Raw genomic sequence first — 18005 nt, forward strand, 5'->3', positions numbered from 1 at the left:
AGTAGGGAGCAGGTGGGTATTGGCAGGTCTTTCTTACTATATAGGTGTTTGTGTTATTAAAACATTGAAAATTTATCTGTATGTGAGTCAGTACTTGATCCTCAAATCTTTCTTTTGTTACATTTCTGAAATAAGATTTTTCCATGAGGAAAAAAAGTATTTTGAGCTTGGAAGAGCAATAATAAGAACTCTTAAACAGATGTCCAGATAGTAAATTTTGGAGCCATAGGCTTGCAGTTCTCATAATGTTAACCAAACTAGTAGTTTCCAAGAACAGAGAAGCAGGTTTGCATTCTACAAATTCAGCCTGTTTCCCTGGAAGAATCTGTGAGCATTGAACATCTGTGACCATGAAGATCATGTCTTATATTCACTTGGCATTGTGTAATTTTTGCCCTGTAGTAGCAGTGTGAATTCCTAAATGTATTTAAAGCAGATACTTTTTACCCATTGTTATTGAAAGTAAACTTATCCACTTGCCTAAGTTTACAGGTTCAGTGGTATCACAAGTCATCACTCCAGACTGTTTGTGATCATGTTTAACTTGGCCAAAAATTACATTTTATGGGAAAAATAAAGACAGGTACTGGTTATTTAGGAGGAATGTCTGTCAGAGCATACTTCTGGCCATAAGCTGATGTTATGGTACTGATCTTATAAGTAAAATCACATTGATGACTGCTTCTCAAGCAGTGCTAGAAAGTACTAGTAGGAAAAAAACATTAATTTATTTCAGATTGCAAAGAAATGTATCTATCCTAGTTTTTTGTTTTTGTTTGTTTTGAGGGTTTTTTTAGTTAGATTTTACTTGGTCATCTGTTAATCCTAGAGAACACACATCATGTCAAATGCCCTCTTATTTCAATGTCTGGTACTTGGTAGGTACTCAATGTTTACTGAACTGAGTGAATTACTATCATAATGTGGTTTTTGTGGGCTTTTTGTGTTTTAAAGACCTGAACTACAGAATTAGAAAACTTGTGAATGTTGGCTCTGTCATCAAATTTGAAAGTCTTTTTTGCTTCAGTCATCTAATCTTTCTGAGTTTCAGTTTCTTAGTATACAAAGTAGAATTAATAGTATTTCATGGCTAAAAGGGAGGATCCGTTGACTTATATTCTCAGTACACTCTCATGGATAACAAGATTAATACACTTACTAGTTTCTAGTTTTGCCTGTAGTTATTTTAGTAGTTCCTGACTAGCAATTTTTAAAAATTAAAACAATGGGAAGAAGATATAATGGAATGAAATAAACAACATAGCAGGAGATGATACATTCTAAGGGCAGGTATTATTTCATCAAAGCTTTTTGTAAGTTACTTGTGTTCTGAGTCATGGTGTGACATTACTATATACAGTATATTTACTGATTGTTTTTTACTTTGGTGGATAATGACTGAAAAAGTTTGACAAACACTATTCTAGAAGATAGTGACCATTGTAATAGCCAACAGAAAAATGTCAGAGGTCTTTATTGTAAGGTCTCTTATGTCTGCCAGATTATTAAAGAAAGGATGACATATGATTATTCTCGATTTAATGTGAAGCATTGTGTTCTAAATTTGAAAACTATAAGTGTCTGCATGGTACATGTTGGGGTTTTCTGTTAACGAAAATTTTTATTAACTCGCCAACCTCATTCTTTGACTGCATTACCTAATTAAAACTGCAAAGTAGTACTTACGATAGCAGTAAGTAGTCAAAATGACCAGCACTCATTGTTTTTAACTTTTACTATGAACCGGACATTAGAAATATCACCCCTTTTAATTTTTAGAATAACTTTAAAAGATAAATGTTAATTTTCCTAGTTTATCGATGAGCTAACTTAGGTTTTGTGAGGAACTGAAATTGTTAGACCAGAATGAGATTTGAACACAGGTTGATCTGATTCCAAAACATATTTCAAATATTTATTCAATTCCATGAATGAGTATTAAAATACCTACTTTGTGTTAGCACTGTGTTCCTCTGTAAAGATGACTCTGTTGGACTTTTAAGAGTTTACTAGGTAGCCTTGGGTTTAACGGTGATTTAACTGCAAGAAGAAATAAATAGGTGCACAGCATTTCATGTCATGTACTTTACTTTGAAAATACTGAGGAAAGTACATGGCATATAATAGGTATTTAACAAAGACCCATTGAATTGGAGTTGGATTAATTCTTACCAATGGATGGGCGATGGAGTGGAGAGAGCATTGAGGAGTCTTTATGCTGAAGAATCGTGTTACATTTTCAGTGTGCCTAGCTGCATGGATGATTTTACCTGCAATGTGGGCAGAACCATCTGTCCTACAACCATTCAGTATGTTTTCAAGTTCTTAAAATTGGCAGCAGAGGAAAACCAGCAAGAGTTCAAGAACTCAAAGTGTAAAATTCAAGTTCCATTGAGCCAGAGAGAACATTTTCCAACTTAGTATGAAAAGAGAAGCACTAGAATGACATGTATCAGGTCCTGAGTTCCATTCGCCCCTTCCCCAAAAAACAGTTTTGAAAAATTGAGAAGAGATTCCTGAGGCAGAGACAATAGAAAATAATGAATGGTGGGTGGGCTTCCTTAAAAAGGAAAATAAAAATTATCACTGTTGTTTTATACCAGTGACTAACCTTACAACCTCAAGCAAACCACATTTATCTCTGAGTCTGTGCACACATTTGCAAAATGATTCATACTACTCAGGGTTGAGAAGATTAAATAGGTGTGTGTGTGATAAATACTCAGACTTACTATGTGGTGGTCATTGGGGATTAGTAGTAAAGGGGCATAGTCCTCTGCCCTCAAGGTGCTGGATCTCTGGTGAAAGTGCTGTGAGAAATTGGACTCAGATTCCTACCACCTTCCAGGTCCACTACTGGAAGTATGCAGCACCCTGCAGTCTTCTGGTATATATATATATAATTTTCATATTTATGTCTCATTGGAATCTCAAATTTATTGAGGCTGGGTTACTGTGAAATTCATCTTTTTAGCTCCTCCTACCTTTGGGTCCTAGCATTGTCTGCTGGGACATTGCTAATTTATACCATAGCTACTGGATGAATCTAGCCCAATTCAGCAAATATTTACCAAGTTATTCAGATACTGTGCTGGCGAAGGAGAGTAACATATGCTGAACAGAGTGGAATTTTAAATGACTTTAAAGCACAAAAGGGGAACAGTGTCATGAGATAGTGATACACTACACTAGTGCTAAAAATACCTGCGATCTGTTCAGGAAGAAAATAGGGCCCCAAAGAAAATCTGGCATTCAACCTAAAACAAAACAAAAAAAGTGTATTCTCTCTCTGTCTCTTTGTCTCCTTCTCTCTCTGTTTCTCTTTTTCTCTCTCTCTCTCTGTCTCTCCCCTTCTGTCTCAGTCTTCCTCTGTCTCTCGCTGTCTCCCTCTGTCTCTCTGTATCTTTCTGTCTCTACCTCACATGCTTGCTCTCACTCTTATTCTTGCTCGCTTTCTTTCTCTGTCCATCTTGGAAAAAAGTATATTGCTACAGATGCACAGCTGAAACAGAGTCTTGGAGGTGAGTGACTTGATGCTGCTCTCTTTTCCAGCTTCCTGACCTGCCTCTCCCTGCCTTCCACTTGTGACCCACTATAGAACTCTACCATGCTGTTTCCTCCCACTGTACAGGCAGATCCCTTCTATTCCGACATCTCCTCACCTGTTTTTGCTTATTTATCTGTTTGACTGGTTGGTTGGTTGGTTTTTGTTCACCTGGTTTTATATGACAAATACGCTTGTCTCACTCCTAGTGGTGGTTCCCTAACTTACTTTGAGCTGGAGCCTTCTTTGCCACCATCACTAGCATCCTTCCATCACTGATCTTCTTCCACCTTGTATAATTGTTGATTCGTCTCTGTTTTATCTTCACCTTCAGCAATCAGGAGTGAGCTTATCCCTTTGCCTTGCACCTGGTTGATGCCCAGTAATCATTGTCAACTGAATGATATATGTCATTGAATGTTGGTTGGGATGTCCATAAGACATTTCTGTAAGATGCCATCTATCCAGCCTGTTAGTGGGATATTGGACTCAAAGCCCATTGGCCATGAAGACAAGTTGTAACAATACTGTGCACAACCACAATTCTGTAACTTTGAATTGAAAATTTTTGAGAATGTCTATTTACATGAGATTTTGCTTGATCACCGTGACTCATCTCTAATTCTTTAGTAATTCTTCTTTTAGACTCCTTTATGCCCCTTGTTCTCTGTACCACAGTTAACAGTGATATATCACAATAATAGCAATCCATTATAGTGTATGTGTCAGGCTTTGTAGAAAGAACTTGGGTTATCTCATTAAACTTCATGACAACTCTGGGAAGCAGGTATTTTTATTCCCACTTTCAAGAAAGAATACTAGGTAGCTTAAATAAGTTGTATAAGGTCACATGGCTAGGAAATGCAAGCCTTGGAATTCAAAGCCTAGTTTGTTTGATTCTAAAAACCCATGCTCTCTCTCATTTTGTATTATTCATCCCTTAAGAGGCAGAAACTAATGAAAGACAGTTAGGTTAATGATTACTAATAAGAGCTTTTGATTTAGATGGGGTGAATTCACATCCTGACTTTACCGGTTATAGCCTTGAACAAATCACTTCCCCTCCCTATGCCTCAATTTCTTTATCTGTAAACTAGGTTGGCTGTGAGAATTTGGTGAACTCATGTATGTTGGAACTTAAAACAGTACTTAGTATATAAAATAATAATGAATATCATTATTATTATATAATATTCATGTCCCTTTTTCAAGTATTTTCTGAGTGCCTACTATATGCCAGACGCTGTTCCATGTTCCAGAATTAACAGTAGTGACTAAAACTAGTCTGCCTTTGTGGAAATTTTTAGAGAGGGAAGACAGACAAGAAAGCAAGTATGTAGACACTAGTAGATATTACGTATTATGTGATACTTTATAAGTTCTCATAATGAAATGCTATTTTAAAAATAAAGAGATATTGGCTTATAGAGTGACACTAGTGAGTAGTTACTTGTTAGTGAACACACAGTGAGACCACAGTAGTTTAGTCGTCAGCCAGTCTCTTGCTTCTACATTATACTGCTCTTGTTCTGAAAATTACTTGTCAAGTAAGCCTGGGAGATCTCCTGGTAGGTCCTTATGGGAGCATGAACCTATAAAGATTCTTCATTTCACAAGAGCGTTCTACTGATTAGGAATATTAGCTTAAAATAAAATAAAATAAATGGGGTTTTTCTTTACTTTCCTTGCCAATTTGCTGTCTTTTGTGGGGGGGGGGGCAGGGTATTAGGAATCAAATACAACTTTGCACTTGCTAGGCAGACGCTGCGCCACTGAGCTATATCTGCATCCCTTATTTGTGGTCTTGATAAAATCATTAACTTGTTGGAGCCTTGGTTTCCTTGGCTGAGAATGGAGCTTAGTAATTCTTTCCTCTTAGGCTTGTTTAGATGATTAATTAAATTAGCATATACAAAGTTCCCCATTCAGATTGTGATACTTAGTAGACAACTCATCGAGGAAGATTTGAGATGGTTTAGTCCACATAGAATATGCATTTTAGGTGTTGTTCATTTATTTTAGGGCTCACAGGGGGCAAAAATTTAGATTCAACCAGGTAAATTATTTCCCATTCCATAGCTTTCAAAAGGAGAGCAGATAATCTCAAAACCAAGGATATATCATCTCAAAAAGGATTGTGGATGCCAAAGGAAAATAAGATTGAATTTGCTCCAAATCAGTATGCCTGAGGCTGAAAGAGCCAGTCTCTGTCACAGGGCTGTGTGGTCTCCATCCTCCATCCTGAAGTCATAGGCTCTTAGAAGTCTGAGGATCTGTGAAGGAAAATATATGACAAGCCTTTTAGTCTGAAATCTTGTGAGGGCTTGGGGTTCAATTCTTTCTTGTAAAAAATTATTTACTTTGAGTGTGGAGCGAGGGGAAGGATTGCTTTAATTATTTTCATAGGTTAAAAATATTCAAGGAAGAACTTATTACTAACTGGAATTGTAACTAAACCTACTTGATGCTCTAGTGTTAGTAACTGGAGTGTTAGTATTAGAATATAGATGTAAACCCTTAATGTATTTTATCTCTTCTCACCACTTGCATACTGTTTCCTAAAATTAGATTAAAATTTTGGGAACGAGAGATGGTTTATTCTCATCCCAAAGCCTCTTTGTTTTCACTAACATGAGGTACACATAAGTTTACATTAAAAACAAAACAAAAGCCTCCATCAAAAACACAGGTAAGAATATAGTTTCCATGCATTTGCCACATACTTTTTGTGCAGAGCTCTGGATGAAGCCCTAAATAATTTTCTGATGCATGGCTTGTGGCATGGTAGTATTGTGATTCTCTGAGAATTTATTTGACCCCATTGGCCACTACCTCACATTTGTTTTGATCTTGGTGTCTCTGCTTGTCGAAAATAGAACAGAAAAAATGAAGAAAAGGCTTAAGAAAATGACTTTAAAATATACAAGTACATGTTCCTCAGCATTTCCTAAACCTGATAAGGTGGGAAAAAGTAAGCATCTTCCACTGTCACTGTATTCTTTCCTTCTAGAGTTTCCTAGCACCCTGCACCTGCCTCTGATCACTGATTCATTTAGCAGTCATTAGTTGAACTATTTCTGTGTACTACATGCTGGGAACAAGAAGCCAAACAAATTCCAGGCTCTCCTCTCAAGGAATTCTCCATTCAGTGGAGAGACAGGCAGATAGAAGGTGCCTCAGGGACAAAGAGTGAGTACCAGGATAGAGGAGGAACAGGAGTATCTGTTGCTCTGTGGCATGAGGAGACAGGCTCCAGGAAGTTTTGCAAAATGGCAGGGTTAGTTAGATGGTGGTGAGAGAAGTATTTCAGTGGGCACATATGCAAAGACATGTAAGGTTCGTACTTCAGAAGGTGTCACATTACGGCACTTGCCTCATAACATTTTGGAACTCCGATTACAGATCTGTCTACTAACCTCCCAATACTGATAGAGGGCAAAGAGCAAATGCCATGGAACTCAATTAATTAACAATAATAATACATTTAATCTTTGCCACATTCTTATGAACCCTATCAACATTACTCTACTAGTATGCCTAATGTTGTAACTGCAAAAACTGAGACAGAGTTAAGTGATTTGTCAAAGATCACATAGCTAAACAGGAGTTTGATCCAGGGCAGACAGACACACTGGTACCTATGTTCTTACCTGTTGTGCTGTGCAATAGATGCTTAATAAATATTTGAATATATTTAACTAAATAAATGCCAAATAATTACATGACTGTTCATTTGTTGATTTAAAGGAAATAATATATCAGACATACCTAGGACTATGCGTTGAAGCTAAATGCTTTAACAGTGGCTGAGGATTGTGTGGCCTACAACTCTCTCTGGTGGAAATGTTCTGTGGGGCGCTTAACCTCAAGAGGGTACTACACACTTCTAGATTTGGAAATGAAGTGTGAGCTTAGGCCTGAAGCAGAGAAGAGTGAAGGTAAAAGGAATGCAGAGATGAAGAAAGGGAAGCTGTAACAATAGCCTTAACCAGAAAGTAGAAGGACGCTGACCTGATAAATGCAGTCATTTGGGACAGTTTGAGAGCAGTTGAGAGAGACAATAATGACATGGCCAATATTGCTTTGAAAAGATAGAGTGCTTCTGTTTTTAAAATGATTCTGGAGAGGGAAAACAAGAGAAAGCTTTATGGTCAGAGTAGAATAGGAAGAAACAGCAAAGAAAGTAGATTTGGCTTTGGAAAGCAGGTGAAGACTTAAGAGAATCTTCCATTCATTAGTTTGTGCTACCAGCAAAACATGATCCAGTACCCTGCACCAACTCTGCACTAGTCCCTGGGATTACAAATGAATCAACCCCAGTCCCTGTCGTCTAGAAGCTCACAGCTGAGTTACAAAGAAAGACAGGAAGCTAGAGGGTTTCGATGCTGTGAAGTAAATATCCGTAACATAAGTGGGTACAAGAGAGCAGTGAGGGAGAATTAGGAAGGGCGTGTTAGGACTGATGGCAGAGAGGGAAGAGCTTTGCAGGCCCAGGGGAGTGCTTGTGCAGAGTGGCAAGGGAGAGAACTCGAGGCTCTCTGGTTTGTCATTGCCAGCTGCAGAAGGATATTGCCCAGAATGTGCTTTTTTAACACTTAAAGGAACTTACAGTAGGTAAAGGAGGAAGACAGATGTCAGTGACAAGCCACATCATTTAAAATCCCAGCTTTACCTTCTGTGTGCTCCTTAACCCTTAGTTTACTTGTATGTAAAATGTAGTCAGTGGCAAGGGAGGACCTCACCGAGCTCTGAGGGTCTTCAGGAAGATTAAATGAGGTGATGAGAGTGAATGTGCTTGCAAAACCCTTGAGTCTAGCTTGTTATTTAATGAATTCTTACTTTGTAATTAAGGATTTTGTAAAGGCTTTGTAAAGGTTAGACTCATTTCTTCTGGGAAACAGCACTCGCTGTGTTATCTCTATACTTCCCATTACGCCTTTCTGACTATGCCCTGAAAGAGGCTCTTGCTGCCCATTCTGTCAGTGTAGCTGTTTCTCATTGTCCACAGGAGGAAAGAGCAGTCCAGCTGAAGGGTGGAACAAGAACAGGCCCTGTCCTTCCGCTCCGAGCAGGTCCTTACAGAAACCAGCAGTGCCCTCTGCTATCAGTATACAGAGTGTACTGTGACAGCATTCAGAACTTTTCCTTGAAAATATGAGGGTTTTTCTTGTGAGAAATCAGAAACAATGACTGTGATGATTGACATTTGAAGTATCTAACTTTAACCATTCACTGTGGGGTTTTTTTGAAAGGGCAAAAGAGACTACAAATTTATTTGTAAGTATCAAAAAACGATGCTTTCGTTGGTTTTTAGCTTCCCTCTTTGCTATGTATTTTCCTGTCTAATACTATTGTGAGAACTTGTTAGTGAATGTTTGTGAAGCATCGTGAAGATGAAGGAAATAGCTACAGGCGTAGGTGATGAGTAGTAACCTTTTTACGTGTTCTTTTCTAGCTCAGAAATTAAATTCCAAGGTTAAATCTTACCAGCTCTTACACTAGTCAACTTTGCCACCTGCAGCATGTTTTATTGGGCACATATCTCCAGAATGTTATGATTTGGACAAGACGATTGAGTGCATGTTTATTGCAAGATGACTTAAATTTGTTGTTTTAAATCCTTTTACATGGCAGATAGAATTGCCCACATCTTTCAGAAAAGTAAATTTAAATTAAACTTCAGAGAATCTTAAATGACTAAACACAAGCTCAAGGCTAGTTTTCAAATACAGGTCAAATCAATTCCAAACCTTGTCTCCTTTCCATTACACCATGTAGAATTTTGAATTAAGATCTTTCCTGTAGCATGAATTTATCTGCCAGTATTTCATGAATTATAGCAGATACACTAGCTAGATGGTTTCAGTCAGACTGGATGATTTACTTTTCTGAGACTAGAGTGGTATTTTATGCTGATAGATTTTTTCCCTCAGATTCAGGGTTTAAGAAAAGTTTTAAAATTTCACTTCAGACTTAGTTCAAGTTTCTTTTCTGGTTGTTAGCGGATTCTGCCTCAAGCTTCATTTCTCCATTGTATGTAGATTCACCACACTTTCAAATCTGAAATACAGAAAATGACAATGACCACTTTGCAAAGTTGTGTGACATTTAAGAGAAGTGTATACATAAAGACACCTACCACCATTATTATGTATTCACTATGAGAAGCATTGGAAGGTGGTTATGATAATTTCTTGGCCAAAACATTTTCCTGTGCAACCCAAAAGCACTTTTTAATCAACATTACAACAGGAGCTCCATGTTCTGGACATTAACTTTGCGAGGCACTTTATAAACACTTCTCCATTACTACATTTACAACATTATTTACTAATAACTCATTTACTTACTTGCTTTCTTGAAGACAGGAATCCTTCCTCCCATATTTCTGGTATTTAACATAATGGTTTCTGGCCCATCAAAGGTACTCACTCATGTTATGGAACATAGCTTGGCTTTTGTTTCTTTGTACTTCTTATCCTCTTTTACAAACTAACTTGAGTTGTGAGGAGGAGCTGTTCAGATGAAACACTCTACTACCATCATTAAATCTGGCTCATAGTGTGTTTTAAAATATGATGATAACTAAATAAATTTGAGGTTGATCTAGTTTAACAACAGATGATTCTGAATATTTGTTAGTCTTTTGCTTTTTAAAAAAGCAAATTTCTAGGATAAAAAGAAAATATTAAGAATTTGAAGAGTTTATCAAGTAAAATTTATTTATATCTATTTGAAAGAATAAGTTACCCCACTCAAAGAAGTAAACTTTTTTCAGTCCCTTAGTTTCATATACATGTATTATATCCAAGATATTCTTAACAATGTAGTAAATTAGGCCTAAAGAATCTGAGAATTATATATTATACAGCTTAAATCACAATACAAGAAAATATTTTTGAAATTTTACATATTTTGCAAAGTCTTATTTCTGGATATTACAAATGCCTGTTTGATTTTCCCAGTTAGTGAGGCTTCAAAAGCGTATTTTGAAAAGGACAAAAGACTGTTTGTTAAAAATATTAACTTGCTTATTCTGTTATAGTCTAAAATTGTTTTTATGAAGCAAATCATAAAATACATGTGGTAGATTTTTTAAAAACAAGAATGATGAGGAAATCAAGGTGAAGAAAAATTAAGGAAATAAAATTATAAATTCAGAAGTAAGGTTCACATTTCATTTTTAAAAAGTTGGCAGTGAGATCCTATGCTCTTTACAGACAGGGGCCACAAGGCACTCATTTTTCTAACAATGTTAAAAAGAGGAAATTCAAGGAATTACTAGATTCAGCATCCATAAAACAAAAGCAAACCCATCACACAGAGGACAGAGAATATTAGTTCATTTCATAATTAAGAATTTGCTTCAGAGAAGACAGAAATATTCTAATAATTGTGGATTTTTTTGTCATGAGATATTTAATAAATAATGTTAGCAGAATCTCCATATGCAGGAAAAGAGGGATGGGGAGAAGAGGCGTAGAGAGCATGGTGTGGAATGCTGCCTGGCTGTGTCATACATTCACAAGATGTCCTTGAAGATGGAGCACTGAACAGAGATCAGGGAAATTTTGGCAGCTGCAGTTGAGAAAATAATGGCTGTTGTGTGATTGGGCAGATCCTGAAAGCAGGCTCCTGCTCAAACCATGTAATTAAGAAAAGTGGGAGCTTTTGTCCAAGTGCAGAATGTTCATAATATCAGAGTTTGTCAGCATGAGCTTTTAGAGTGGATCAGTACTTTTCACTCTCTGATCCAGAGAATGGTTTGCTTATGAATCATCTCTCCTAGCTGTCCTCATGAAGGTTGCTACCAAGTGATAAGATAGATTTAACATTGTAACCTTGCTAATTTCCAGTGATTTAGGGAAGGGGAGCCCAAACCAGAGACTACTTCATGAAATGTGATTTTTGTTCATTTGGACTCCCATGTGTCCTCTAACGTAGGAGCGAACAGAATGTGTTCAAGGAGAGATCCTGTCCTGCAGGATGACTCTGGGGAGGAGAGAGAATCGTTTCTAACACTGTAGCTTCAAGTTGGTTTGAAAGACTTGACATTTTCATTCTTTTTAAGTTACTTCTTTTCAGATTGTAAAATTGCCAAATTGTCACTGTAAAAACAAGACAAAAAGTTGGAAAATAATTTTAGAGACAAGTATAACAACCACCTATAATCCTACCATTTATTATTAGCATTTTTATTTTTTCCTCCTACTCTATGTATGTTTATATAATTGAAATAATCAGTCTTTTATTTCACTTCTTTTGTACATTGTTTACACACAATTTATGTTATAAAAACCCATTATAGACATAATTTTAACAATTGTAAGACTATTGTATCAGAAAAGTATACAGTAAGTTATTTAACCATCAGCCACTCCCATCAGGTACTGTCGGTACAGAATTCTGAGTTCTATTATGAGTTTCAGAACAGATCATTGGGCCTGAGAACAGGAACTTGAAATATAGAAAGATTATGTCAGTTTGTTTCCGCTGATAATAAGAAAGACCATTTCATTATACTTAAAGCTTGACAATCACAAATCTTAAATACTCTTTTCTATGTAAATATATTGTTCACAGATAAATCAAGGACACACTACTGCCAGCCCAGATCTTAGTTCTCACAAACACTGGTTTGGTGGAATTTACTTTTATTCCTGTCTATTCTGACTTCCCAGAATATTTTCAAGGGGAATTATGTTCAATCTAGGGGTAGTTTGAGGGTTAAGATTCTCTTATTAAGTCAAACGCCCTTTTTTCCTAATATTTTTCTTAAAAAAAAAAAAAAGAAAGAAAGAAAGAAAAAGGAAAAATACAAAACCAAAGTAAGAAAGGCAGGCAGGGAAAGAGAAAACTTACAGAGTTTCAAGTGGGATAAAGTAATTTTCAAATTTAAAATTACCTACCAGATAATGTTCAGTATCTTTTCGCTAATGAATATATAGATAGACTCTGAGGATGTATCAGTTGTCTATGGTTATAATTTATTGTGGTCACTTACACATACAGTGAGGTACTAAAAACTGTTTTATTTCACTCAACAGCTTTAGCTTTATAATGCCCCAAATATTCCCTCTCTTTTGAATTGCACAGTTGGAAGAACTATTAGCATTATACAATTCTTCTTAAAAAAGAGAAGATTGCTTGACACAGATTTTTCTAGGTATGGTACTAACTCCCTCTACTGCCCTTCACTCTCCTCCTAGTCCTTACCTCAGCTTTGTTAAGAAAACAATATATAAATAATAAATAAACAATAAACAAAATAGATTTCTACATAGATCTCTGAAAATTTTAATGAGTATACATTTAAAACTTAAATTTAGAGACATGTTTACATTTTGCAGATAAATCTCAAAGAGTCTGATCACATTGTGAGCTACTAACCAGGCATTTTTTTAACTAAATAATACTCATGTTTACATGAGTTGTGCCACTGGCTATTGATTATGTGTTTAATCAGAAGATAAATTTGACTTAGTCTATGGGCAGTTTTAAATGATTCATTAACTACTCTTTGTACGGAAGATAAAGATAACATATTTACTATTAAAATGGTTCCCATCCGAACAGGTAGCCATAGTTTATCATTAGACATTTTAGGTTTTTTGGTTTTTTTGTTTTTTTTTTTTTGTCTTTGTCGTTTTTTTTTTTACCGGTACCAGGGATCGAACTCACGACTGCCTGCTTGCAAGGCAGGCGCTTATGCTGCTGAGCTAAATCCCCAGCCCCCATTTTAGGTATTTTATCCACATTAAATATTCAGGGGTCAGAGGAGCTTGAGGGGTGCACTGTAAAGATTTGATTTCCATTGTCTTTAATTAGACTTGATATTTCTGCAGGAAGCTTGATTTGCCCATTAAGTTGTATTTGAATTAAAATGAAAGTATTTGCCTTTTTGACTATGACTTTTACAAAGAAAGCATATTGACAGTTTGAGATTGTTTTTGTTTGTTGGCTATTTTGGAAAAGAGCATAGAACTGCATACTAAAGATTGATTCACTTTACAAGGAACTGGATTATCAAGCTGATTCTTAGTTCTGAACAGTTTATGAGAAAGTCTGTTATAAACCAACCAGGAAGCCAGGTGTGTACCAGTAATCTCAGCACTCTGCGAGCCTAAGGCAGGAAGATTTCAAGTTGAGCCTAGCCTGAGCAACTTAATGACTTAGCAAGAAAGACTCTATCTCAAAATAAAAAATACAAAATTAAAAAATGGTTTAGGGAGTTCAGTGCAATGAAAACAGACAAAAAACTAACCTAACAGTTTTACTGTTTTACCAGGACTGCACCATGATAGGCACCCTAGCAAACCATTTTAGCACCAAACCAAAACTCTGAAAAACATTGCATGATGTAAAGAAAGCCAGTATTTATTTAGGAGAGAAAATGTACATGAAATATCAGGAGATTAAAAACTTGAATTTCTGTGCATTTGAGAATAATGCCTAAAAGAAATTAAATTTTGATTATGCATTTCATATCCGTGCTGGCCCTGCTATTTTAAGTATTAATGCCTTTTGTTCTCTCTAGCGACTGCTGATTTTTTAAAAGCTCCAACTACCTCCACTGAGAATACTTTTGGCATGCCTAGTGTTCATCTCCAGTGAAGAAAATGCCATTTCAAAGGAGGTATGCCTCAAGCTCCCCTCCTTGTTACAAACAGCCATTTGTTTAGAACTGAGGCAGTTAGACTGGGAACAGGACTGTCAGTTCCATATCAGAATGGCATAGGAGTATCTGAGCATGTTGAATTTGTGTGCTTTGGGCAAACAGAGAAATCACTAGAACAACTCCAGAGGTAGATTGCTGAAAGAAAAGGGTGTATACAGTTGACTTTAATGAAGTATTTGCTTACTACTTTCTACTGCCACCTCTTGGTTTAAACCTTATATGGTTCCAAATTATTTTCCAAATATTTCCAAAATATTATATGGGAAATATCTCCAAAATATTATATGAGACCAAATTATTTTCGTTTCCCTATTCCTAGAACAATGCCTGGGCCCATAAATGCATTCAGTAAACTCGTGCTGACCTGTATACCCTTGTTTTAAGGAGACGCTGAAAATTTATTACCACTTAACTTCCTAGAGTAAATAAGTTCTTGGGGTTATTGAGTATTTGCCCAAATGTACTGTTATACTGTCAGAGTGTTTTCCCCAGTTAATATTAATTTTTTGACTAGAATTTTCTAGTTACCTGCCAACAGAATCTACAGAAACACAGTATGAATCATTTGGGGACTGGAGTATGGTCTTCAGCCAGGATCCCCTGCCCCAGTGGTCTTAGTAATTACCTGTACATTAGTGGGAGGCTGGCATTCCCTAGCTCTCTTTTACTAGGTGATCAGATCATCCATCTTAGCCCCTCCTCTTGGGCCCTCTTAATGTGTCTCTTTCAAAGCTGAACTGTAATGGAGAAAGTGTTGCATTTAGGAAAAAAAAAAAATGAACCTGAAAGGACTACAGCAAATTAAAGCCTCTTGAAAAAAAAGGGGGGGGGGAGTAGGAATTTTATGGGTTGATGAAAGAAACTTTAGATAAATATGAAATTGGGGAGCCACATGGACATTTTTAGTATCTTTCAAGGAGTAAGAAGTGAGAAATTATTCTTAAATATGTCTGTCTTTAGGAACACAGAGCATGCTGTGTAATTTTCTAACTTTGGGGATTTGTTTTTCAGGCTTTTAAAAAGCCCATGATACACAATAGTCAGGGCTATTCCACCACAATCTAACACACTGCATGTCAGAACTCTATAAAGGTTAAATGGGAAAAGCCTACAAAGAGAATTAGGACTTTTATTTTTGTTCTCATGAATAATTTAAATCTATTTCTTTAATGGTTTGATTCAGTGACTGCCCTTGGTAAACATTATTCTTCATGCTCTTGGGAGTGCTTGTTCTATTACATAAGGATTGGGTTTATATATAAATTTTCAAAAGTCTTTCCAATATGGTAAATGAAAACACTTTTAAATACTATTAAAATATTTAATAAGATACATATGTGTCTCAGTTGTACACACCTGAGACATGTTTGCAGTCCTTTCTAGTTTCTGGGATTGCTGACATTTAAAGGAATTTGAAAGTGAAACGGGAGAGTATTTGGGAAGGAAGCACTATATTCCTGTGACCTTCAGTGGTTCTTTCCTCCTGCCCCTTTTGTATAAATTGAACAACGAAACACACCTCTACCAGAAAAGCACCTGAATCAGAAGCTAAGAACTGCTAAGAACATGTGATTGGTATGTGATGGCCTTCACTAAGCTCTTGAATAATGAATGACAGAAGGGAGTTTTATATCAGGACAGGCTCCTGTAATGTGAAGTTGTTTCTCTTAGTGTCTCCTGCTTATAGCAAAAGGCCTGACAGTTGGTGGGTTCTAGATAAAGAACTGTCGAATGAATGACAGTCCATGCATATCCAATACTCACTGACTCCTTCAAACAACCCTGCAAAATACAAGCCAATAAAGTAGTAATATCATCCCCATTTTAAGTATAACAAAAAAGAATGAAATATAAAATGCCAGACACTTATTGAATACTTATTGTATGCCAGCCATACATTTAGGTATTATTTTAATTGCAGATATAGAAATTTTTCATTGTGGTAAAACACATATAAGCTTACAATTATCATCTTATTTTAGTATACAATTCAGTGATATTAAGTACACTCATATTGTTGTGCAGCCATCATAACTATCTCCAGTTATGAAACTATCTTTCATCTTGCCAATCTGAAGCCTGTTATCCATGAAACAATAACTTTCCTTTCCTCCCACCCCTAGACCTGGCATGCAGAAATCTGCTTTTTGTCTCTATTTCAGATTCATTCAAGCAGCAGAGCTGAACGTATGGCTAATGTGGTATCCTTAGAGAACTTATTAAAGGTATTGGCTCTTTCTCCCAAGAAAATCTAATTTATTGTCTCCAGATTGAAAGCCCACAATTAATCCTTTCCATTTAAGACTGTGACATTTTTGGAGGAAATTCTCTGATTAACATTCTTTTTACTTCTTGATAGAAAGTTTTACCTTCTATCAAGGTCTGCCCTTCTATCAAGGCTTACCCACTGTCTACCCCACTCCTCATACCAAAGTGGTGATAACTGTTAAGCATAGTGCCCATCTCTCTTCTGGGGCCAGGGATGCCAGGGCTCATCTCAGTTGCTCTCACACACTCGAACCTAACTGTAGTGAAAATAAGCACTTTTTATATGATGGAATGTCAAGGAAGTATTTACAGTTGCCGTTAATAAACATAAAGACCCTGGATCGTGGTGAGCAGGTGCTATGAACAGCAGAGGGTTGTCTCGGCACCCCCTGCCCTGAGAAAGAAACTATTTCTGCTCCTTACCTCCCCTCTGCAGAGATAAAAGACCCTGGTGATGATCTGGCAGCTGTGTGTCTGAGGCTTTCCCTCTTGCTTTTGTTGTACATTTCAGAGAAAAGAGTGGTGGGAGGGGTGAGGTTAATGTGTTGAGTATGAGTAATTAGTCATTCAAACCATCGACATTTGCAATGACAGGATTTGAGTGCCTACGTTATTGTGCACTGCTCTAATAGTTTACCCCTGAAATTTTCTGCCTGTATAATGTTTCTTAAAATATATCACGAGAACATAAAAGACTTAATATAGTGCTTTGTACAATGATTAGAGTTTGAAATCAACTGAAACCTCCTCAGTGCTCTATCCTGGATGCCGACTGCAATTCTGTCGCCTAACTAGCATTCAGAAAAGGGAAGGAGAGCAAGTCAGGGGTTTGGAATCTGGTCAGCTGAAAGCTGGCTGTGAGACCCACACAGAATGTTTTGTTAAAGTATATATGCACATTTGAGGAACTGATATATTTATTTGCAATGAAAATTGGGCTTTAAGAATACCACAGGCGCTATCCTAAGGAAGTAAGTGTCCGCTTTTTTGCCAAGCCAGCCTGCGTGCTGTTGGAGGTGTGCTTCTCACCAACAAGCATTTTCTCTTCCTTTGATTTCTTTTCCCATGGAAAGAACACAGGTGTCTTTAAGTCTATTCTGTAACCTTGAAATACTGTTGTTTCATGTTCATACATTGAATATCTTTTTCTCTTGGCAATTTACTTTCTAGGTTACATTTTAAAACCCCCGTGACTCATTCACATGTTAAGTTGATACTAACCTTTTCATTTTTGATTGTGCTAATCTGCACTGCATCCTGGGATGTATCATTAAGCCCAGTGAGATGTATATTAACATATTTACAAATGCTTCTCAACATTCAGATTGTACAATTTTATTGAAAACATTCTCTGTGTCTATATTTATTTTCATCAGTTCTTTCTGGATATACAAAAGGGTAACTATGTAGTGTCTGTGCAGAGCAAAGAGAACTCTATCTCTGTAACACAAGAATGACATGACCTGACTTAATGATTGTGGATGCTTGAAGCAGCTCACTTGGAAACATTGCATC

General features: G+C 36.6%; 1 protein-coding gene across 14 annotated transcripts in view; it reads left to right on the plus strand.

Moving 5' to 3' along the window:
• Nucleotides 1-18005, plus strand: part of Elavl4 (ELAV like RNA binding protein 4) — a 130792-nt gene that overhangs the window by 58679 nt on the left and 54108 nt on the right. For 2 of the 14 annotated variants that reach the window (XM_063236485.1, XM_063236487.1), the window contains exon 2: nt 14082-14180. The exons of the other annotated variants lie outside the window; for them this stretch is intronic. The gene's annotated coding sequence lies outside the window, so the exon portion shown is untranslated. The remainder of the gene's footprint in view (nt 1-14081; nt 14181-18005) is intronic. 14 annotated transcript variants of the gene reach the window in all.

The sequence above is a fragment of the Cavia porcellus genome, unplaced genomic scaffold, assembly GCF_034190915.1.
Source record: "Cavia porcellus strain 051 isolate PalLab524CR breed Dunkin Hartley unplaced genomic scaffold, mCavPor4.1 scaffold_25, whole genome shotgun sequence".
Taxonomy (NCBI): Eukaryota; Metazoa; Chordata; class Mammalia; order Rodentia; family Caviidae; genus Cavia; species Cavia porcellus.